This window comes from Manduca sexta, unplaced genomic scaffold (assembly GCF_014839805.1).
Source record: "Manduca sexta isolate Smith_Timp_Sample1 unplaced genomic scaffold, JHU_Msex_v1.0 HiC_scaffold_3812, whole genome shotgun sequence".
Taxonomy (NCBI): Eukaryota; Metazoa; Arthropoda; class Insecta; order Lepidoptera; family Sphingidae; genus Manduca; species Manduca sexta.
In genome coordinates, this window is record NW_023594922.1 from 1 (window position 1) to 9,695 (window position 9,695).

Below are 9,695 nucleotides of genomic sequence, written 5' to 3' on the forward strand. Positions count from 1 at the left end.
AAAAATAGCAAAATAAATTTCTGACTCGCTGTTATAAGGTCTTTGCTCTCACTTTCAGCGATTGAACAGTACATTATGCAGTAGGCGTAATATTCGAAATTTATCCATAAGTAGATTTTAGGAGTAAAAAGTAATAGATGAACTGTTAATTAATATTTTTCTAAAACCCAAACTCATGAATCAAGACCTTAAAAAGCTAGCAGACGAGGTGGAAACACTTTCATATTATAAGGAACCTTACCAGTAACCTTATTATTACTTACTAGTGCTTCGTGTCTTTCAGTCTCGAAAAATTACAAAGCCGTAGGTACTTCCCTAGACTGTTTATGTTATACGCATTGCGATTTATATATAGGTAAGTATTTAATTTAAGAAACGTCCAAATTTGCAATGAAAAATATTAAATAATGGTAGTAAAAATAAAGAGATATAATAAACTCACTGCGGGATTTAAAATTACTGCAACCCAAAACTCATTTGCACTTGAACTAGTTGGAGTGATAAGTGCTGAGTGCAGGAACGCTCGGGTGTCCCACTACATTGTTTGAAATTAACGAATCTCCCGATCACACCTTGTCGAGCAGGGCCGAACTCTTGTTGATCCTTGCTTTTTATTTTTTATCACACTAAAATGCAATGGAATTTATCTATTCGTTGAAATTAAAAAAAAAACGTTTTTCAGTGATAATGTTTTTCCCCCCGATTAAAAGGATTTTTATAGTAATACACTAATAAACATTCGGTTTAAATTAGGCAATGCCATAAAAAAAATATGTGCACACTTACAAATCTAAAAACACGAATTAGAAGCAAGATTACATTCATTGTATTTTAATCATTTCTAACTAATATCTATATAAAGTTATACTAAAGTTTTTATGGGCAATGAGCATCATTTAACGTCAAGTAATCCCTTGCTTTTGTGCCGATCTATGTAACTTTAACTTCATTCCATAACCCCCTTATATATGGCAATGTTTGTTCTTTGACAGCGCACGCTACCGAACCTGTGGAGCCGTCAGCCCAAACAGCATTGTAGTGCGCGTCAGATTGGACAATCGTATACGTGTATTAATTACCCCCTGTACTATTACGCAAGCTTCGGCACTGCAGTCGCCGGTATGATTGAAACTCTATTATGTGAAGTCCTGCGTAATTACATCCTCCATCACGCGGCGGACGATAAGACTCGACGTCCAATGCCGGACGGCAGTGGATTTTTTCGTGACCAATAATAAACCGTAATGTATAAAATTTCCATAGTAATGCCTACAAAACAAGGCCTTTCAGTATGCAAAGATATCGTTGCATACTTTTTGCTATCAGTATAGTTTTATATAGTCAAATTTAAGTCTACGCACCTGCCAATAGCTGAGAATACGGTCGGCATTGAAACTGGAGACCGGGATTCCTATCCCCGAATAGGTTTACCGTATAGTACCAGGCGTTTGCCGCCTTCAACAGACGATATAAGGTTTACACAGGTGCACGGCCGGCATGGGTCGAACAGACATTTATGAAAAGATATATTCTTTAAAAAATATGTCTTGAAGGAATGCTTATTTAATTTTGTTTCATGAAATATATACGGGACATAAACATTGTTTCTCCAGATCTTATTCCATTAAGTGTTTTAGGATAAGATGCTGCTGAGATTTTTATTTTTAACAATAAGTTGGGAAGTACCAACCTAGATATAACACCAACGAGTTTACTAATCTCTTAGCAACATAGATATGATAGTGCATCATGCAGACGTACACTTCAACGTAGTCCTCACGTTCTCACACGTGACGTCACAAGCAATTTCACGTGGAGGTTTCTTATACTATTGAAGCTGATTTGGCTTAACGAGCGGCACCGGCACAACAGGAATAAATTGGTTAATACGTATCCCGATGCAACCACCGCGTTTATACTAAGTGGTCACCCATCGTCCGGCTGACTGCCGCTGTTTACAGGAACAACGCAACAATGTAATGCGTTTTTTTATGTAACGGGCGAGGGGGAATAGCCTGACATCCGTGTTCAGCGTCACTGCTGAACACGGATACATATCAGTATATCATTTAAATAAATAATTTATTGTAATATGTACGTCTATTCCCTAATAATTTTGGAAACATAATTGTGATCATATATATCAAGGAGGCTGATCATTGCTTTGTCATTGTTTGTTGTTTGTATAAAATAATTGTAATTACTATTATTTATAATAATTGTTCCTTTAATTTAGTTTTTAAACCGAATGGTAAACGTCTGTTACCAATTAAGAACCATAATTTTTTATTTGTGAGTTATCACCTCAAATGTTATGAAGAAAATGATATATCACTGATTAGTCAAGAAACCCATTAATATTCCACTTATGGTATTATGGTACTTAAACTTAATACCTATTGTCGGTTTTGTTACTTATTTATTTCTAGGTAGATATTTACTAGACAAATTCTTAAAGTGGAGAAAATTAATAACTTTAAGTGCTTTAATAATTCTCAAAAATTACCTTAAAACCATCCCCACAGTAATAAGCGGTTTCCTGTATTAGATACTCGGTAGCAGTAGATACTCGGTTTTACATTTGTTAGGGTTCATCCACGGGGTTTAAACCCGCGGCCCCTTATCTCACGGACGACTCATAGGGGGCTGAGCCACAGGTGCTCTTAAAATAAAGTATCCTGGCGTAGCTATTTTTCGCTCTTTCTCCAACTTATTGCAAGAAAATTAATAAAACCTACGATACAAAAAACGAGAAGCTCTACAGTATATTAAAAATAGCTCAGTGGATTATTAATAATTATTTAACCTCACGGCTCTGCTGAGCTCAATAACTAATTATCTATTAATATACGACTGACGACCATACCTACCCATTGAGTTCATTTTAAGTTTAAGGTCAGCAACTTGTACCACCTTATTTGGACATGCGCCCACCGGTTTAAAATCAAAATTCTAATTACTTGATCACATAAAAAGAACAAGGCCGGTGTGTGTGGAGTCCACAACTAAAGCAAAGGTCGCGCAATTGAAACCCTTGACTTTTCTTAGTTACGTGTGTCGTCATCAGGTATAAATTGTTTACTTGATTTTGTCCTTTGGATTCTTTGTTACTGCGCTCGCTTTAACAGATAAGGAAAACATTGTGAGAAGAAATTATTACTTCAGACTTTTTGAAGATGATAAAATCTGCCAGCCCACTTTGGACTATTGAGATGATAAAGGCAAATTTTTACAGTAGCAGAGGAAATCGCTTAACATTATATTTTACATCTTACTAATATTATTATACGAAAGTTTGTGATAATGTTTGAATGTTGGTATGTTTGTTAGAAGTAAACGCAGAAACAGCTGAACAGATTTGCTTGATATTTGGCACACGGGTCGCCTATGCCACGAATATACATACTTAGTCTATTTTTTATCACAGTAACTTGCTTCCATGAGACATACTATATAGATTTACAACACTACACTTATCATCAAAAGTATAGAAGCCACTTTACCATTCGCATACTTGATATGGGAATGCTCACGGCGGCACTGAAAAGAGCTAATGCAAATTTGCTAATGCTAATGCACGCGGGTCCACTTGCAGGAGAGCTTTCCCAGTACAGAAATCCCAAAGCGTACTTTTTAACCCTGTACGGAAAAATAGAGATATTTTAAGTTTAAAGTGTGTATGTGGATATCTGTATGTCTGCCTGTGGCTCCCAATCGGATGGACCGATTATGATATGAATTTTTTTAGTCGAAAGCTGATGTGACGGTAATGGTTCTTAGCTATAAAAAATATAGGAACATGTATTCAGGCATTAGAAGATCACCAGCTCTTTTCCTAATTTTACAGGTCCAATTGATTTGAAATTTGGTATACTATTATTTCTGTAGTACTTTTAAGACATGACTTGAGCTAAAGCTGCAGCATCATGTAGTCATGTAGTCTGCGGGTAAGATTATACAAGATTTGTAACTTTGTTTTTCAGAATTATTTGATAAAAACAATTTGTATGGGATTGTGTTATTGTGTACGCTAAATAACTTCCTCAGTCGAACGGGTTCAGCAGCCGCGCGGACCCCGTGCTGGGCATCCGGCGACTCTTCACCGGCAACCACTGCACCGACGAAATCTGCTGCATGGCGCGCGTCGACCTCCCCACCCTCGACCAGATCATAGAGGACGACCCCAACATTTTTATGATTTGATGGTAAAATGGTCCTTCGAGCCAGATGTTATGTAACAATGGTCGAAATCCATTTTAATCGTACTCGATTTTAATGTATGTCAAAATCTTATTACAGGATGCCTATATCAAAGCGAGATATTCGCTTACTGCGGTAATACAACTTATACGAAAAATATGCTCTTTCTATATACTTACACCGTGATTTTATAGTCCTTTAGAACCAAAATGTGGTTACTTAGAACAATTTGATGTACCAAAAAAAAATTGAGAATTAATTGTACTTTGATAATAAAAAAAAAACAGTTTTCACTCTTTTGAGTTTGATAATGATAGTAACGTCGCGATAATTAATTTATAGTTATGAATGGCATCGATCGCAGTGATCGTAGTAGTACGTGAGATTTAGTTGCATTACCACGAGTTCTCATTTATTATTCGTGAACATTATTTTTAATATTTATAAAAAAATATTTTTATGTATTACATTGGTATTTTTTTTATTCTATACTTGATACAGAATTTTAAATTTTCGGTTCTAAAACAACTATAAAATCACGGTGTATAGTGATAGTTTTTTTTTTAATGTAACCAATAAATATAAGTGGCAGTAATCTAATAACTGATTCAATGAAGTGCTGTTACATACAAGTCATTAACACTTTTACTGGTGTAATTGAAGTAAAAGTACCTACATGTTTTCTTTTTACGTTTGTTCCAACAATTTATTTTGAAAATGAAGCTAGATTCTTTGCACGCCATTTAGAAATTTGTTAAGTCGTCTATAAAATGATACTAGACTAAAATTATTTTAATAGGTATCTGAATCAACGCTGACTATATGCTTTAGGCTTCGAACAGGGCGCCGACATAATCATGAACAGGATGCGGATTATTATTCGATAGACTTAACTTTGCCGTTTGATCCCTAGACTTGATTATAATTGTACCAACCGCAAATAATAAGTTTGTAATAGTAAATTCGCTTTTTTGTCATTAAAGTATCAATTTACGATTTCTGATTTGTTGGTGTAATAACCGAATCTATAGATCGAATGGCAAAGTTAAGATTGTCAAATTTGACCTATATATTAAAATGCTTAGGTACCTACAAGTTTGTAAGGAACCCTCGGTGAGCGTGTAATTCGCTCTTTTCCAGTTTTTTTGATGTGTCTATTAGCATTTCTTTTGGCCTAATACAATTTTCACTGCTAGATATGTCTGTATTTATAACAGTCTATGAAATTATAATAATAATTGTGTGCGCACTATGTTATACTTACTTCGTAGGTGCATGTTATATTTCCTATACTTAAATGAATGTAACTTGCTACGTGTGTGTACGAATTCTATGGATTTAATATGTACCATAAGTTTCAGATTTGTTATATTATCGCTTCAAACAAAAATAAAATTTTGTGTAATTTTTGACCTACCGACAGAAATAAAAATACAACTTCGTAACTTAATTACGCGGTAGCGTAATAACTTCGTAGCTATGTTACACAGCCACGAAGTAGCGTAATAACTTCGTGGCTATGTTACACAGCCACGAAGCAGCGTAATGTGGACATTTACCACCCGGGGCTAACTGGTAATTTGCTACCTCCTATTTAAGTGGTGCAAGAAGAAGATAATAATACCGTGTACCTGCCAAAGCCACTGTAGCCCAAACTTCATAATGGCCCATCGTTGTTACCTGTGTTGGGAGCATGCGCTGACAAACTTTCAGCTTTTATAAAATAACGAAGGTCTGGGGTTCACGGGCTCTTAGACTAATACTAGAATTGAACAAAAGAGGTAATTAAGCTCAGTAGCGACCTCAAATCCCACGATGGTTCTCTTTCTGAACAGACTATAGGAAGGTGGAAAAAAAAATTTAAATCGTAATATTTTTGTTTCACATTAGGCTTAGTATTGAAGACAAGGTGTGTATAAATATTTTTGGATGCGTATCCGATCATAATATTATTGTCACTTTCATTTGTAGTATTGTTACGCCATCTATCGGTCCTTATAAAAACTATTTTAATCAATATCTGCTTGCGATAGTGTTGCCCTACCCGTCTACTGTTATAAAAACCGGTAAAATAATTTCATTTGTGTTAAATAATCACATACGTAAACTTAAATAGTAATAACTTTGTTGTAGATTTAGTAAAATATAAATACAGGATTTTTTTTCTAATTATGTACACGTTTTCAATATTATTTTACGATTTTGTTAATTATTAGTTCAAAAGAACCGATAATACCGATTGACATCGGTTGCATTCACAATCGCCATATCCGCTGATTTGTATAAAATGGCGTCAGCGGAGTTTTTAGAGGAAGCTTTGTCCTCAGACGTCGACGAGAAAGCTGTAAACGCGATCGTGGGCACATTAGAAAACCAGTTGGTCACATCTGTGCCATCGGTGTCCCAACAAAACACCATAGTTAATATAATTTCCTCACAGTTCCCAGGCTTAGGGTCGGGCTCGAGTTCTATGATACCTAGTCAAAAGTGCGTTGCAGACTCGTCGACTACTGGTGTTACGAGTAGTATATATTCGTCAGGGACCACTAATCCAAGTGTTTCGTGTAATAATGCGCGTCCTAGTACGCCAAGTACTTTCACGCCAATAACGTTGACTGGTGGTGTATCTAGTTTCAACGAAAACATCCAAGTGATATATACTGAGGCGCAGAGTTTAAGCAACCCTAGCTCTGTGACGTTTCCCGCTCAGCCGCTGTCGAACGGTTCGCTGGGGTTGCCGCCTTCGCAGTGCCACATAATCAGCACGGTGGTGCCATCGGACAAGGGAGTCGCCATGCAGCCGCCGCTCGTGTTAAAGCAGGGCAGCGGCACCGGCCAGGTGGTATGCAACCCGGTATGGTAACGGTGCCCATGACCGTCAATTCGAGCATGCCCACCTCCATACCTAATGTGATGACGCTGAATAAACCCGGCGCCCAGAATGTCGTAGTCACCACGCAGAACTTAGGCTCGGCGCAGCCCGCCATCATCCCCAATGTTCAAATTCTAAACATGAGGCCAGGGGCGCCGGCGGTGGCCGCTCAGAAGTCAGTAGCGACAGTGTCACCGCGGGTGGTCATTGGAACACCTCAAGTTGTGGGTACGAGGGCGGCAGCACCTGGCGTGAGTTTGAGCACTTTTTGATTGTCTCATTCCATATATAGGGGAATGTTGTCACTAAACTATGAGGTATGTGACAAATAGCTTGAGACAGATAGAATGAGACAATGGTATTGTAACTTCAATATACCTGAAACATATTTTACTGTAATACTCGTTACATGCTTTAAAATAGAACTGGTGTGCAATTTATCATTTATAATGTTAATTTTGGTTTTAGTTTAATAGTTTAATATACTTCTTCAGACCGTGATAGACTGTGCAGGTAAAATTATTCTTAAATAAGCTTGGTCAGAAATTATTTGAGTCAATACATACAATACATTTCAGTAAAGTTTGTAAACTGCACTAACTGTCAGGGACGACAATCTGTTTCATATCTGTCAGTCTCAAGTTAGTTTGTAAATTAACATCCCCACTAGATCTGTGAAAACTATGGCATCACCATGTAATTTCCATCAGTTCTCATGGTTTGCCACAGTCATCATACATTACCATCATATCGCTGTAATCATTGTCTTGGTGATCATTAAGTTAATCTGGCCACCACATGATGATTGTGCTACATTGTTCTACACCATTATCATATGTACATAATATGCATGTATAAACAAACTATGTATCCATTTATATTATAATAATTCATTGCAAAAGTGCGAAATCTATTAACATTTCCATAAATTGTTATGACAAGATACCTAATCCTTGGACAACATTTATTTAAGTTTATTTTATTATAAGTAACATTGTAAAGTTAAATGTAATTTGTTTAATGTAATACAAAAATATTATGTGTGAGTAATTCTCAATTATATTTATTTCCATGTATAAAACATATTTTATATGTTAAGGTTTTAAGTAAGGTCAGCCTTCCTCTAAATTCCACTTTTATCTATATTTTAGTATGTCATTTAATAATGCTAAGCAAGAGGTTTAGCGGAAGACTGTTTATGCTAAAATCAAGGTGTTATGATGCTCATAGTATTATAAGTGTATGTCACTCATTCATGCTACTGGGCTTTAGTTACCATATCTGGTTCATACTAGCTTGTATTATGCTAAAACGGTCAGATCGGCTCTGCATTGTGTAATATTAAAGATCCACATGGTCCGTGCCGCACATCCCCATTGATGTCAATGTATCTCACAGAGTGTGTTTATATTTAACAAATGACCTGCTTAATCGATCATATTTGGACGATTTGTTTTTAAATTGGTTTTAATCGAAATCCATAATTTTTGTATCTTTTCAAGAGTCCATTGTAATTGCAACAAGGCGTTCATATTTTTAGATAACGCTGCAAACTCTGCAAAGTCTACAACCGGGGCAGCAGGGTCATTTGTTGTTAAAGACTGAAAATGGTCAATACCAGTTGCTGAGAGTGGGTCCCGCACGGCGGCCAGCACTCTCACGGCGCCCCAGCCTCAGACCATCCGGCTGTCGACCGTGCCGCAGTAAGTAGGCACATCCACTTGCTACCACGTGCCACTTGAAGTAGGACAAGCCACTCTAGCCATGACTGACTCGCCCCTCAGGGTGCGCAGTCGACGCACTAATCCCCTTTTAAAGCGCATATTCTTTGAAAACGATTGTGTTGCTATATTTAAGGCATGTCATGCATAATCATCCACTTCTGTCTTCCTTTTATGTTCTCATAACTATTAAATTAAGATTTTTAGCTGTGACTAAGCAAGTGACATAATTAAGTGGCAAAAATAACCAAGCCCGTATATGAAATTATTCATTTCAAAACAGTCAATTAACTGACATATTAACTAAAGAAAGATTCAAACAGATCAGCTATGCTTCTGGCAGTGTAAAAAGAGGCGAGTGTAGTTTGCGCCTTACATTAACATATTAATCCTAATACACGTAGACAGCTTTATGTGCGCTTAGTGTCGGTGCGCGTGGATTTGACAGGGGGATCGACGATTTATTGTGGGTGTGTCCGGCAGCACCCGGGGAGTGGCGACGGTGTCGACGAGCGTGGCGCAGGGGCCCATTCCGGGGCAGATGCCGGCGGCGCCTGTCGCTACGCCGGTGGTACCCGCATCCGTGGGCAACGTGGCGCCCGTCACCCCGCCGCCGCAGCCGCCCACTGTCACTACCGTAGTAAGTTTATTATTAAAGAAAAACACCCAACTGAAATTTGATTTGATGGTAACCGAACATCGCTCTTATAGAGCTCCTGGAACCAATGATCCTTTGTCGAAATTTGTAGAAAGAAATAATTTGTTGACAGGTTAGGATTCGGCGCCAACTCAAACTCCATTGATCACTGTTATATTACACCGAAAGTGTCTTATTCATTGTATTATATTTATAATTGTCTGTGATCCATTCATTGTATTATTTAAATCATAATTTATTTAGT

The 9,695-nt window shown here is 37.3% G+C and overlaps 1 pseudogene; it reads left to right on the plus strand.

Moving 5' to 3' along the window:
* Positions 1–6,477: 6,477 nt before the first annotated feature.
* On the plus strand, positions 6,478–9,433 carry LOC119193248 (annotated as a pseudogene).
* The last annotated feature ends 262 nt before the right edge of the window (positions 9,434–9,695 follow it).